This window comes from Lissotriton vulgaris, chromosome 10 (genome assembly GCF_964263255.1).
Source record: "Lissotriton vulgaris chromosome 10, aLisVul1.2, whole genome shotgun sequence".
NCBI lineage: Eukaryota > Metazoa > Chordata > Amphibia > Caudata > Salamandridae > Lissotriton > Lissotriton vulgaris.
In genome coordinates this window covers 634,380,973-634,396,825 of record NC_141698.1, presented here as the reverse complement: position 1 = coordinate 634,396,825, position 15,853 = coordinate 634,380,973, and positions in this window count along the sequence as shown.

The following is a 15,853-nucleotide window of genomic DNA, read 5'->3' as shown; positions in this document are numbered from 1 at the left end:
GTGGACTCCTCCCTGCTACCCAATGCCCTTGTATAGGGGAGCCGAGCAGCCACCAGAATTCCTGCACCCTGCCTACACATAGCAGGCAGAGAGAGTGCAAGACCTTGCTCTAGTGCCAGCCAGACAACAGAGCTGAAGTTGGCTAGGCAGTGCAGGAGTGGACTCCTCGCAATGCCCCAAACTATTAGAGCATTGAGGGGACCAGGTGGGACCTGGCACCCTTAAAAACAAAAAAAGAGAAAGAAAGAAATCCGGCACAAAGCCACTTTCCTAAGCCACAGCTCTCCCGAACACAGTGTGAGAGCCTTTAATCAAATATTCGCTGCTCCACAATGGAGCACCTCATAGTGCCCTGAGGGGCTTAGTCTACAATACATTTCTGTCTGCTTGTGATGGCCCTAGGATTGTAGGATACCTACCAACTGTTTTAAAAGTACACTTGGGGCTGCAGGGAGTGTAGCAGCCCCTACCTCTAACTTTTTTAAAAATCATACCCTATGTCTTCCGGGTCTGAAATGCTGACCCATGGGGACATATAATTCATTTTCAAGCACTTCCAAGGCTGGAACTTTTGTTCTACAACCCGGAAGTGCAGTGACCTCTAGTGGATGAATCTTCAACTGCATTTAATGTGGTTTAAAGGTATTTAAGAAAGACTCAAACACATGGTATGTTAGGTTTAAATGCTTTATTTGTATTAAGTTGCTGAATGTGATCTTAGATAAACATTGCAATGCTTTAACAACAATAATGATTCAATTTAAACATTGTTAGTGATTTTAATGACATAATGGTGATTCTTAGCATGTGGTTATTGGGCTTTTCTTTATTGTGGTGACCCCCTGGTAAAGCCAATAGGTTTGCCTTATATGTTTTTTGTGATTACCCTATGACAAAGTCAATATGCCAGGTTCACTTATAGTGGTACTGCTTGTATTATAATGTTTCGTCTGGTATAGGTGGGGGTATTGTGTTTTGGTAGTTGTAACCCAGTAGGGGTTACATGTGATTTCAGAATTTCGCTCCAATACCTTTGGGCTGAGTTTGTGCTATATTAACAGTAAAATAATGTACTTTTCATTTTCTAAGAAAAAGCAGTGACTGAACAATAATTTATTAAGTGTTATTATTGCAAGTCAATGAATAAGGATTTCTAGCCCACACCACCTCCCCTGAGTCGGGCTTGGACTGCTCTACTTTGCTACACTAAGAGAATCCAGTGGTACAATTGGGGTGATTAGTTCCCAGTGAGGAAACTATTGTGGACCTATTACTTGTGCAGAGCTGCTCACATCCAGCACAACTAATCACCCAATTTATTATATCTGCCAATGGGTAATCATGACATCAAACTAAAGTTTATTTTTGTAATGGAACACCTTGCAAAACATTCAGGCATCATGCTAAAGAAAACCTTCTTATGAGGAATGAGGTGGAGCTGCTGAAGCCAGTTTTGTATGTTAATTCAAGTTACAGCCTGATGTAAGTCTGTAATCTATGATGCTTGATTCATTTCAGTTACATTAACAAAACTAGATGGACTTAGAATGTCATCTGAGTCAGCCAACTGTGATAAATCAGCATCTTTCTCATGCATTAGACCTGGCTGGTACATGTCTACAAAATTATATCCACCCAAAATTCCTCACTAATGTTGTCTTAGGGTCAAAGCTCCAATGGCCTTTAGACATTGTACATTTTTTCATCAGTGATTACAATCACTGAATGGTGAGCTACCCTCAAATAATCCTGCGATAGCTGAAAAGCTGCATGGACTGCCAACAAGTCCTTATCATAAATTGCATGATTCTTTTTAACTAATGAATTCTTCTTTGAAAACAATGCCACAGGATGAAGTTGCCTTATCTCCTTATGTCTTTACGAAAGAATAGCCTCAACAGCTAGATTGGAAGCATCCTCTTTCACTTAGAATGTGTTTTTAAATGTATTTATTGTTTTTTATAACATCAAAAGTATTGTGACATTTTTAAATCTTGGTGGGACAGCAAATGTTTGGCATACAGTAAAAGAAATCCTTAACCAGTTGTGACTTGCAATTTGACAGGACAGGTAAAGAACAATACATGAATCCACCACACTATAGTGATTTAAAGATAATAATAGTCATAGATAGTTTTCCTTATGTGAGTATCATCTGTGATATGTAAAATAAGAGTAATCAGTATCTTATCCAATAATGTATCTATGTGCTCCTACAGTCATTCTTACACAAAGCTCTTGAGGTCAAGGGTGCAGGTTTGTAGCTATTAGCTAAATATGTTCTTAGTGGGTCCCACATATCTTTTGGTCTGCTTTTGATTAGTAACATGGGTGAAAATATATCAGATAGATCCTCACAGTGTGCTACACTCTTTAGCCAGGTTCCAATATTTGGACAAGGCCATTAAGGCAGGTAATAGCTATTCTATGCTTAACGAGGAGTAGTAGCATGGCTGTTAGCTTTTTTTATCTATAGGGAGAACTTGCTTCCACAAAGAACCATTGACTTGCATTGGGGTGAATAAAGTTTGTCTGTTTCTGATGTCCAGTTAAACTTCATTCTTTTTACTAACCACATAATTATAGGTACAATTCTTTGTGAAAACACTTTGATAAAGTTATATGGTATTCAAAGAAGCCAAATTTGGTTCTGAATAGGTCTAGGTGAAATTTTAATTACTCTGGAGTATTTGGTATAATTTTAATATTTACGTATAACAACATTTACATGAAATTACAGAGATCACATCATTACACACATCACATAACATTTGGGAAGCATCTTTAATGTCAGATATACAGTTCAGGTAATAAACTCAAGGGGCATATCAGGTAGATTTTTTACTCAAGCTGACAGTTCGAGTCACTTTTTATCATGAAACTACAAATTGGAAAATGAACAGCAGTGTTTTGAACATGAACAGTAGTTCCTTTAACATGGGCAGTCAACACACATCTCAGGTAGGTATTAAACCCCAGCAGAACGTTGGGGTAATATTGGAGGTCAACATTCATATCAGAACGCAAGCTGCAGTGTTTTTAACACAAGCAATCGGAAATCAACTCAAAGTTTTATTTTCGAGTTGAAATTAATGGGCCGTGCAGGTAATTTTTGTGAGTGCAAGATGTATTTTGCGTAATTGCACTTAATTTTGCACCATATTTCTGTAATTTTCCATAATTACACTACACAAAATGACATGAATCATGCCCACCACTACTTTCTAAAGACAGTTGTACATTGATTCCTTCACAGATCTGCACTAGGTGGTACTCTAGTCTGAGATCGAATTTAGTGAAAGCAGTTGCTGAGTGAACTTGATCTAGTATTGTTGTGTAGTTCCTACAAATCCATATAGGATCTGAAAGTTTAGACAACATAAACTAAGGAATTGGTGTCCAGACTGATTCCAGATACTCCCAAAGGATATGTCAGTCTGTAGAGCATCTAGCTCACAATACTACTTACTATAAGCCCCACAACCTTACCAAGGGGCGAATAGTTTCTGACAACAATCGAACATGACCACCCTGACCCTCAAGGATCGTGGAAACAGTACAGTACTTTTCGCTCAGTCACTCGTGCTCACTTTGTCTCAGAGAGATACATTTTCAATAAGCATTTATTGAACCAGCGTCATTCTACTATAAAATACCTGTGCTGCAACAACCATTAGACAGAAACATTTATCTGCAATTATACGCACCAAGAGAGTAAATAAAAGGTCGAATTTTATACCATGGTGCTACAAGAGGGAATATATGCAGGCATGTACATACATAGCAGTAATCATGAATACTCCTAGGATGCTAACCTTAATTAAGCATGGATGTAGGTGTAAAAGTCAAGCATCCTCCTAGGAAAGAGCCAACACCATTACCTGATGGGAGAGAATGAAGCACCCTGTTTTGATCTCGATTTGGACTCCCTGCAAGGGATATCAGACCCCTGCTTACTGTAGTGTCTGCGTGCAGGGACTTCAGCATCTCGTTTCAGCATGGAAGCTTCTCCTCTAGTTTGCCCAGCAAAGATGTGGTACTTATGTATCCCAAGGGTACCTTTAGGGGTTATTCTTAGATGTGTCACGGTACTGTGGGGGCAGAGTTATTATACTGAAGATGGTAATCCTGCTGTGATACTAAGAATCCTCATGTATAATAAATTAGGCTAATTTTCCAAGAAAACCAAACAACATTTATTCAGCACATTACAAGGTAAAAGGTCAGCACCAGAGCCATTATGTAGAGCAAGGTAGGACAAATCTAGGTAAAAGGTTGTGGAACTACCTAGGCCTATATAGGTGTACATTGGAGTTCATACCACCCACTCCTCATCGGACTGAACGACAAAATTACCCAATGCTAAAATATGCCTGTTTAAAAACTTTCAAAGACATTACTAAAATATGAGTATAAAAACATCTAAAAATATGGCATGTGTTAAAAACGAAGCAAAAATTATAAAAAGGCTCTATAAGTGCTCTAAATAGTCCATATACAGCTAAATCAACTGAGCATGCTGAAAGCCATAGTGCTCAGTGAGAGCAAAGGAGAATAATAAAACAAAAAAGGGTGTTGTCAAATTTTCAATTTGGGTTGCTTTGGAAAAGGCCGAATTGTTCCCATCACACGGAGAGCCAAATGTTTATGTGCCCTGTGTGGAAGATGCAACATCACTGCTGCTTGCCCTTGCAGATGACGGCCCCTGTAACACCTCTTGGATCAGGTCAATGGAGCAAAGGTGATTTCCCGTTCCCACAGTGGCTGCTGAGGAAGAACTCGACCCCTTTTGAGCCTGTTGTAGAGCCGGTGTCCATTCTGACTGGAGCTGAAGCATCCTGCGGTGGCTCGAAGAATGCTGACATCAACATAGGAATATGCTGAGGACACTGCACTACTTGGGCCTTTAATGGTTCCAGCAGTGTGTCCACGTCCTAAGGCGCAACTGATGGAAGTGTTAGACACATATCCAACATGCATCGTTTCCGCGGAAAAGGCAGTGGAGCACAGGCAAGAAGCAGTCAACCCAGACTGATCTGAACGATAGAAACCAATGCTCATTTAGCTCCCAAAGCCGATGTGTGCCAAGATGTAGTACTATATGTTCATGGCAACATCACACCTAGAGTGCTTTTTCCATCACTTTGGCGGCTGCAACGTCTATTGCGTAGCAGAAAAATTAAAACTATGAAACCCACTACAAGTAGGACCAGCGTAAGCACTCCAAAAATGCTTTCCAATATGGAGTGTATAAATGATGGAATAACTCAGAAGATCATCTGAAAAGTGCTCAATAGTACAGAACCTATGCTCCTAAACAGGTGTGCTATCCTACTCGTATCAGACATGTTAAAGATAAGATGTACCATTTCCTAGAAATGGAGCGGGAGGTTAGTTTGGACTAGCGCCTTGATCTCAGTCGAAGACCTTGCAACCTGGAGATCAGGAGATCAAAGGTCTCTCAGGATGAGCCTAAGGCCACATCCTTATTTAAAAGTATGGCTTTCAGTCTGCTCAGAGAATCAAACCATTCAACATTCAATAAAGGCCATAGTGGTGATCTGACTGTGTGGATCGGCGGAAACAATGCTTGGATACAACAGTAGGCTTTAGTTGCTCCTGGCAGTATGCCGCATGTTTGAGCAAATCAGCCATGTGTGGCATCTTGGTCAGCCCCAGCACATCACCACCCGGTACATAGCACGCAAGAGAATCAATGCCATCAGCTTGCGCTGCTCCGGCGGTACCTCCGTCACATATACGGGGAGTGCGACGCGCAGGGAGCACTCCAGTGCATGTTCAGTAATCACCTTGAGTGCCTCAAAGACCGCTCGCTAAAATTACTGCATACAGCGTGCATCATCAATCAAACCCAATCTGTGTATGCTATCATCCTCTCCGGCGTGCGGTATAGCCTATGCAGGTATTAGAAATGTACAAGGTGCAGTTTATATTTAGAGGAGAGTGCGCAAACTGGGGTACACCAATACTGCAACACTGCCATTGATCATCAGTGAGTGGAGGTGTTAGGTCTGTGCCCAATGCGCTGCAGCCAGTAGGGATGCATACTAGTTGCAGTTTCTTGTACTCCAGCATATAGCCGTGTGATCTGTCTACACAGGGGGTGAGGTGGAGAGAGCCTCTTTGAGGACTTGATAGATAGGTGGGACCTCTGGAAATGAGTTGTGGATCACCTGGAAAGCAGCTTGTAATTGATAATATGTGAAAGTATCTAAGAGAGTGAAGTCGGGGCCCTACAGCACCTGCTGTGCTGATATAAAGTTAGCATCTGAGTAAATTGACCCCATGGACGTCTGCCGCAGGTTTCATAATCTAGTGCAACTGCCAGCATCTAGGGTAATAAGAAATGAAGGGCGGCCTATAAGGGACACCGATGGGACAAATAGATGTTCCAGGCAGGCCATCCACCGAAGCTCCCTACATACCTCCACTGTGCCTATATGTGCCCTCAGGCACCTGGGAGCCTCAATGTATGCCATCTGTAGAGGACATAGCACAACTGGATTATGCTCTGGAGCCATGTGGACCTGTGTAGTAAAGGGTCAATGGTGTGCAAACTGTGTCTGAGCACTATAACAGTATAGGTCCATATTCGGTTCAAAAGGAAGTGTCAGTATTTCTGAAGCAATCCGGGGCTGGCTGCCGCCCCACGCAAGGGATGCCTAGCTTGAGCAGAGCTGCAGTTGGAAGTAATACAGCAAGCTAAGTGGAAAGTTTGATAAACAGGTATATGAATTTTGGAAGGATCATCATTTTCGCAATGGCTAGCCTTCCTGTTAGAGGCAGTGGGAGCCTCTGCCAGCTCTCCACATGCTCATCTAGCCACATCAAACAAGTGCCAGTAATTGACCCTCCAGAGATAATCAATATCTCTACTGAGCCATATCCCAAGGTATTTTACTGGTCTGCCCACTCATTTCAGCAGGTATTGAGGAGAAAACTTCATTATCATGTTTGTCAAGAGAAACAGGACAGACTTAATCCTCTTTTTCATAACCGGATTGAATGGAGTGACTCAAAGTCCAACCATGCCCACTGAGTGAATCCATGAAGGCCATGACTGGGCATTTGAAAGGGAGCCAAGATTTAGTGTTACACCATGGGAACAGACGGTGCAAAGTTCAACGATGAAGAATCTTACTCAAAATGTTAATATACTGTTTCAAAATGAAATGTGGAAGCTCATGAGAACCCAATTTATGAATTTAATTAAGGGGATGGGTTTGCGAACAATCGTTGAACTGATTTTAATGACATGTAGGCATGGTGTGATAGAGCTTACCCCTCGTCTAACCAATCATATTTGGTATTTTTACGATATTGAAACTTTAGTGGGTGGAACATGAAGAATGAAAGGTATAATTAAGATAGCTTTAGTTAGTTAGTTAGACACCGATGGACACAGATGCTGTGAGGTGTGGATGTAGTCTTTGCTGTAGGAGATGCTTTTGATGGGAGAGATGCTGTGAGATGCTGATGAAGAGACGAATGCAGAACTTTCAATCTTAATTTAATTGGGTTAGATCAGAAGATCGCAGAAGAATCTCTGGGGGAAGAGAGTGTCAGAGAGGGTTGTGGCGCAATCATCGGTATTCTAGAGAGGTTGCCCTGAATACTGTCCTGAAGTCTTGGTCTCCCGACCTATCCTGGGGACCCTTCCCACCCCTTTGGCCAGGGGGTTTGGTCATTCACACCAGTCTTGGTAAATATAATTTCTTGTTATTCGCAGATGTTCTTTTCTCTCTGTCCTCTCCCTTTCTAAGCATTGATTATTGTATGAGTACGAAGTATATGCTTGGTGTTTATGAATTGAGCTTTCTCTCCTATGAGTGTCGGTGACTACACTGTATTTTGGAATGATTCACATACATTTAATTTAGATAAAGATTTAAAACTTCCTGAGCCTGTGGTTATTTACTTTAAATGAATAAGTTAGAGTTAAAGTTAAATATTACCAACAACTTGTTCAACTAATGGTCCATTGACCAGAGGAAAGAACTTCTTGATCAGTGAAAGGTTAGTTAAGAGCATGAAATAACTAATCCTAAACACTGTGTAAATTACAAACTTGACCCCAGCGGTTATACGCACTGTGAGTTTATGGGCCTAGGTGAGTATATGGTAGTGAAGTATCTAAAGTAATGATATTGAACCGCTGGATCAGTTTTCTGGTGGCAGAGTTATGGTTATTATTGACTAGTTTGGTGATAAATATTGTAATTGATCATTGATTTATGTTTAACAAAAGAGTTAGGGTCTTGTTTTATGTTGTCTAGAAGCACAGGTACAGAGATTGCCTGGGCATCCCGGGAATGAAATAGTGGGTGGTGATAGAAGCCATACTGCAGGAGGTTACTCAACTGTTGTCATAACACTGAGGAGCTACGGAGGGCTGGCAGTGTTGTATTAGGGACTATATCGTGTAAAAGTAAAGTGCGAATGATAGCAAAAGGGGTTTCGCTGGTGAAACTTTGGTCTCATTTCCCAATACGGCTGACACTGAAGAAGTAACAGGTTCTCCTGAGCTTGAATGAAGGGTAAACGGTGGTTTTATTCAAAGTGAAAGAATTCTGGAAAAAATTTAAATCCATCCTGGTTTAGTAGAACAGACAGAGTAGCAAATGTTTTATGTTGTTAATAACGAAGTTTTATTTGAGAAAAGTTGAAGAAATACGTTTTTGTATTACCTTGTATTACCTTGTAAAGGGAGGGTCAGTTGCAAGAGTTGAACTGACGTCACAAAGAGCTGCACTGGGATTAGTTGGTACAGCGGGCATGAGAAAGAAACAGATTGTAATGGAGGGTCAGTATTAAGGAGCAAATACTAACGTCACAAAAGGCCACGTTTGTATTGGTCAGACCACGAGTGCGAGTCTGAGTCTGATTGGTTGATAGATAGAAGCCGCGCTAGGATTGGTGGGAAAAGAATTGTATGTTGAGCCCTGATTTGACTGCAGGTGTGAGCCCTGCTGACATAGGACAGGACGTAGGTAATAGAGCTAAAAGATATACGGAAGACTCTTTCCGATATGGTACATATGAAATGTTTGGAGGACAAAAGAAAATGACGTTAATGAAGAAAATTTAAAATTTCTTTAAGAAAGACAAACCTGTAATGACTACAGGGAATTTCTATTCCGCCACCTAAGACACCTGCTTCATTTATAATGATGGAGAAGGGATATCACACCTGTGTATGGTTGGAGAATTGGGTGGAGTATACAAAAGGTGATGGTGTTTTGGCTTTTCCGGAGCATGGTACATTTAATCTGAAGCTACTTCAGAATTTGAGAGATAGAATGAATATGTTAGAACCAAAAACCTAGAATGACACAGTATGAATCTTTGGAAGAATGGAAGAGTGAGGCATTTGATCGTGAAAAATGCAGAAGTGGTCGGAGATTTAGAGGATTTTTGCCTAGCTATCCATATGAGTCAAATGGAGATCAAATGAAGCGTTGGATAAGAGCTGTAGTGACAGAGGGTTTGTATCCAGTATTAATGGTTGAAGAGCAATAAGGAGGCAAATGTACAGAAAAGACAAAACACGTGAATAAGACAGGATATAGAGAATCAGATGATGAATTATTGGAGGATATTTTAATTAAAAACCCTCCGCTGTACCAAGAAGAACCTAGTAGGGTTACCCCAAGTGCACCGATGTTAGGAACGCCTTTAACCCCACAAATGTTATATAATGTGTCAGTCAATAGAGTGTTGCAAGATAATGAGTGAGAAGACTTAAATAATACTAAGGAAGAATTAGTTCCGAAAATAAGCCAATTGAATTTAAATGCTGAGGCCTTGACAGTACCAGTGACTATTGGTCCTGTTATTCCATTTTATGGTGATAAAAAGGTTTGCCTGAAACCTCAAGTTGTGACAATTCCTATGAGTAATCCCAGCAAAGAAGTAGTGATGCCTGGTGATCAGGTTAGTGAGAGGGATTCAGTCGTTTCATTAATGGATCTCCCAATAACAAACCTTTAGCAGAAACTCCAAAGAGAGTTTCACCCGAAAAGTTGAGAGAAAAAGGGTCTATGGTCCCTTAAGGAACAGGGGGTTCAACAACAGTTACTCCCGTATATTTAGAAGATGGGCACAGGGATTGGAAACCTGAAGCTCACAATCAAATACTCTAGATATTAGCAGATTGAAAGTAGATTTGGAAGAAATTATAGCTGGTAATGTGAGCATAGAAATATTGAATATTTACAATGATGAGGAGTTATTATTCCTATGCAAGAGCATAACAAGAAGAGCAAAGGTATACCATGAGAAACTAACAGAAGTTGCCTCAGAGATTGGGATAGATATAATAAAATTGAAATTGTTTCAAAAACCATTTCGAGTGAATTTTACTGGAATGGATTTAGAAAGTGTGAATGCTTCTGGTAAAAGATTGCAGATAAAAGAGTTGATGAACATTTTGCGAAAGTGGGGAGACATTGACAAATGGAGGGTTAGGTGGACAAGAAAGAAAGAGGAGGTACAAGCAAAAGAAATGTCTACTGCATTTCCAGTGAGAGAAACGGATAAGGTTGAGAGAATATGTCCAATGAGAGAAGTTCCTCTCATTGGTGGATATGTTCATGTTCCTTGGAGTAGACGGAATATTTTGTCATTTACCAATGCTTTTCCTAAGTTGAGAGAAAAACCAGTTGAATGGTACAAACAGGTGGAAAGATTTGCGAAGGTTTCGAAGTATTTGCTGAAGGATTTGGATGGTTTGTTTGATATTTTGGTACCAGCTGATTTATAGACAGAATGTAAGATTACAGTTGATTGGCCCAATGTGGAGTATCCGAGGGACTCCAAAACAGGAGCGCCAGTAGAGGAGGTGATGAAGAAATATCATCAGGTGATTACATTTTTGAAAGGGAAAATTCCTCCCAAAGAGACTGACTAGGTTAAGATAGAACAACTCAGGAGCCAAAGGAGTCTGTGCATGTATACTATGAAAGGTTTTTTCAGGTATTCAAGCAGTATAGTGGATTTGAGAACATTGGAGATAAGGATACGGGACATGTTGTATATCGGTTTGTGTATGGTCTGAAACCAGAGATTAATCAAATGATTCAACAGCACATGTTGTGCTGGCAAAGTAGAACCATAAATGAAATATTGAAATATGCAAAGTACTGTGATGATGACATTGAACCAAAACATAGAAAGATAAAGAGAAAATGATGTGGGCACAGGTGAAATTGGCAGAGCAGCAGAAGGCGAAATTAATTTCCCAGATTGATAATGAGATAAAAGACCAGAGTCAAAGTGAACAAGTGTCTAGTGGTGGTAAAGGACGCGGACGAATGAATAGAGGGGAAGCAAGAAAGAAATTTCCTTGTCATGCATGTGGAACGCTAGGAATTGGAAGAACAAGTGTAAAAATATCCAGAATAATAATGGGCCAAATCTAAATTTAAATCAGCAGATGCAGAATGAAGTGGTTGCGAAACAACAATAGAAGCAGCAGGTAGATACTCTACTGTATCAGGTGCCACAACCTCTTATGCCAAACCATGTGAACATTCAAAAATACAGTGCGAACACCAGATTTCACAGAGAAAGTGGTAAGAATAACCTTGTGATTTCACAGTATTTTATACGGAATGATGAAGAATCGGACTACGTGCAATGACGGTGCCTGAGGGCGGTAAAAGAAGGTGCAGTTTATCCAAACACTCAACAATACAAAAGGAATCCACAAGGAAAAACAGGAGTTGCTCCAGTGATTGATAGAAAGAAATAATGAGCAGTCCTTGTAATTCCCCAATCATGGGACTCAAAAGGCCTAGTGGAAAGTACAGGATAGTGCAGGATTTGCAAAAAATAAACAAAATTATAGTGCCTTGTTACCCAGTGGTATCAAATCCAGCAGTGATTCTTTATCAAATACCTTGGAATGCAGGTTGGTTTACAGTAATTGATTTGTGTCAGGCATTCTTTTCCATTCCCTTACACCCAGACAGCCAATATCTTTCCCCCTTCCGGTTTGAAGATCGTATTTTGACATGGTGCCGAGTTCCTCAAGGGTACGCAGAGAGTCCTTCAATTTTTAATCAAATCCTGAAAAAGTGTCTAGAGTCATTAGTAATGCCTGGGAAATCAGTTCTGGTTCAGTATATTGATGACCTATTGGTGGCAACAAAAACACGAGAAGATTGTGTCACTGACACAATTACATTACTGAACCATTTGGCCGAAGGAGGACACAAGGTGTTTCCAAAGAAAATGCAGTTTTGTCAACAAGAAGTTAGATATTTAAGACATAAAATGCCAAGAGGAGTCAGAAAAGTGACACCGGAAAGAATAAAAATATTGAAACAAATGCAACTACCTCAAACACAGAAGGAGATGAGAATGTTTCTCGGAGTTGTTGGGTATTGTAGGCAGTGGATACATGACTTTTACCTGCTAGCAAAACGATTGATACAACTAACTGAAAAGAGCGAAAGATCCGATTGATTGGAATGAAGAATGTTTGGAAGCATTTGTGAAATTGAGAAATTGTCTGTGTGAGGCCCCTGGCTTAGGCATGCCTGATTATTCAAAAGAATGTCCTCTGTTTTGTTGTGAGAGAGAAAATTGTGCACTATTAGTTCTAACGCAGAGACATGGATTGTGTAGCTACGACTTTTTTGAGTCCGGAGCAGAGTGAGTCAATTGTAATGTGACATCCTATAAAGGTATATGTTCCACACTCAGTTGAGATTCTTTTGACAAGAACACGAACACAGCCCCTCACTCCTAGTGAAGAAATCAAAAAGGTACCTAGGGGTCCCACTGATACTTGGTCCTTTTAAATCAACAAAGAAGAAATCGGCACAGAAGCTGAAATATAAAAGAACATCTTTATTAACCTCAAATGAGTCAGACTACGTCACACAGAAGCCTTAGCAACAGAATGAGGCAGTCTGAGGAGTACAGCAAACAGAGGCCTTATATATGCTTAGGGTTACATAGTCAGCATAAGACCAAGGGGCAGTCCTGGCTCATGTAAGCATGCAAAATGACTAATATGGACATGCAAGATCTGCTTGCTCAACAAAGTGGGATGAGAGTTATTTCACCATACAGCAGCAAAAATAGCCAGACACTTATACTAGAGAAGCAGGTGCATTCTACTAGCTAGGCACTTCTGGGTATGTGTGAAGGTGGAAGAGGCTAAATATAGTTTGTTTCTAGGCAGATTACAAGAGCAGTCAACACTGAGGGAGGACAGAGCACATGGCGAGCATGTGGAAGCACATGGCAAACTAAAATGGCTGCCAGGAATGCAAAATGGTTTTCAGCTCATGCTAACAAATCCGTCCAATATTTAACACTAGTTGGATGACTAAGTATGAGAGAGTGATTTTGGGAACTGAGAATGTGACCGTAATAAGATGTACAATAATGAATCCTGCCACATTATTACCTGATCCATGTTGTGAGGAGGTGAAAGATGAGATTGATCATGATTGTTTGGATGTGACTGAATTATGTACTAAGCCCTGTCCAGATATAAAAGAAACACCCTTGAAGGAATCTGATCATGAATTGTTCATGGATGGGTCATGTCTGAGAACCGAAGAGGGGGAGCTAACTGCTGCATATGCTGTATGCAAAATATCAGGAGACATTGAATCATCCTGTTTACTGGGAGTCAAGTCTGCACAGATAGCCGAATTGGTGGCCTTAACAAAGGCATGCAAAATTTGAAAAAATTGGAGAGTAACCATATTTATGGATAGTCAATATGGTTTCAGGGTTGTGTATGACTTTGGCCAGCTCTGGATGCAGAGGGGATTTCTGACTTCTTCAGGATCTCCTATTGTGAGAAGTTGTCCTGGCATATGCTGTCCACTATTCTAGTGGCCATCTTGCACCAGTCCAAAAGACTCTTATTGATGGTAGGTTTAAAGACAACCTATGTAGAAAGCTATCCTAGTGGTAGCTGTGGAGAGCAGCCTTCAGGCTAAGTCTTGAAGGAATGTAAAGAAGCTTGTTTTCCCAGTATAATATCATGAATGACCAAATGAAAGGAGAACCACACAAGGTATACATATAAAATATATGTATTTATTCTAAACACATCCCTCTAGCCTCTTTATGAGGCTAGAGGCAAAAGTACATTCAGTAAACTTAATTAGCACACAGTAAATTAGCACAATATACGTTGAGCCCTAGGGTCGTACCAAACCATATATTAAGAAAGTGGTATAAGAACCACAACTGGCATTGATACAAGGCCTAGAGCCTTTAGAACTCCCGGGGCCACCAGGAACCACCCAAGGTAGTGACACAGGGAACCCACGGGGATGCGTGCAGTGTCTAAACACAGCCGCGAATCATTATTAACTTCTATGGGGAAAGTCGCAGTTGGAAATTTAAAGATTAAGGACACTTAGAAGAGGACTTCAAGCAAACCACGGGAGCACTGGAGTACTCGAGTTACCTCACCCATGGAAGCCGGGTGCATAAGTGTCTTTTCGAGTCGAATTTCGTCATCGATTTCAATGGCGATCTGCTGCAAATTGCTGTGGAAAGTGTTCGGGTGGATCTAAGGGTGGATCCGAGATGTGAAGAACCTGAAATCCGAGGGGACAGAGTCTGGGTCACTTGCCAGTGACCAGGAAGGTGATGAGCAGATGCCCACCGATGTCGGGTGATTTCAGGTGAAGAAGGTGAAGCTTGACTCTTCAGCCACAAGGACCAGGAGGTGTTGAAGACAACCAGGAGTAGGATTCAAGCTATCCCACAAAGGATGTCCAGTGCTGCGGTGTCGGTTTCCAGATTGGACCCAACAAGCCTTGGCAACAGCAACCCAAGCAGAAAGCAGAGATTGGCTTCGGAGTAGACCAGCAAGGTCTGAGGGACACCCTACTCGGTGTGGAGTCAGGACATATCAGGAGGAATCAGGGAAGCCCAAGGAAAAGAAGAGTTAACTTTGTGGGGACCCACCAGTTGACGGGCCAGGGATTGCAATGGGGCCTCAAGCAGAAATGCTAGAAGCGGGCTCACGGAACACTCGAGGAGTGTAGGCTCACAATCTTCAGTGCAGATGGTGCTCGGGGATTGGACTACAAGTAGCCCAATGCACAACTTTGGGAAAGCTCAGGAAGATGATGCACCAGCAAATGTGCACGGTCTCCAGGAGTTCTGGTTCCACTTCACTTGTGAGGGCTGCGTGTATCAGCTTTGCTGGGATCCTGTGTCAGCCTCTGAGAAGTCTGGAAGCCTGTGTCCTAAGTCACAAATACTTCGGAGTCCGACGGGGTCTTCGTAAATGCAGACTGGCAAGATGCTTCTTTGTTGCCTGTTTGAACAGGGGAGTCAATCCTTGACCCCAAGGGAGATTTTTCCGTCTTCTAGTCGTGTAGAATGTCAAAGTTCCAAGATATATGTATCAGAGCTTCGTCCAGGTGTACTCTGAAGTCTTAAGGACTGGAGTCCCATACTTATACTAAGAAAGGGGGTTGGACACACTCTGGGGACCCACCTATGGGAGGGTCCGGGGAGAGGGGTGGTTACACCCCTTTCCCTTTGTCCAGTTTTGCACCAGAGCAGAGGCTGAGTGCCCCTGCAACCGGTTTGAACTGGGGTATGCACAGGGACACCAAGTGTGCCCCCAGCACTGTCATAAAAGCATTCTCTGAATGCACCCACCCAGCCTCAATACACTAAAGCCTATTTGGGAGGTGGTTACACCTCCCTGTGACAGGAAACCTATTGCTGGAGTTTCATTCAGCAGCAGAAGGTCAGACCCGTGTCTGTGGCTGCAGCATCCATTTTGTGATGCTAGGATTCTTTTAAACTATTACCGGTTAGGTCAGTGTGTACATGTCTC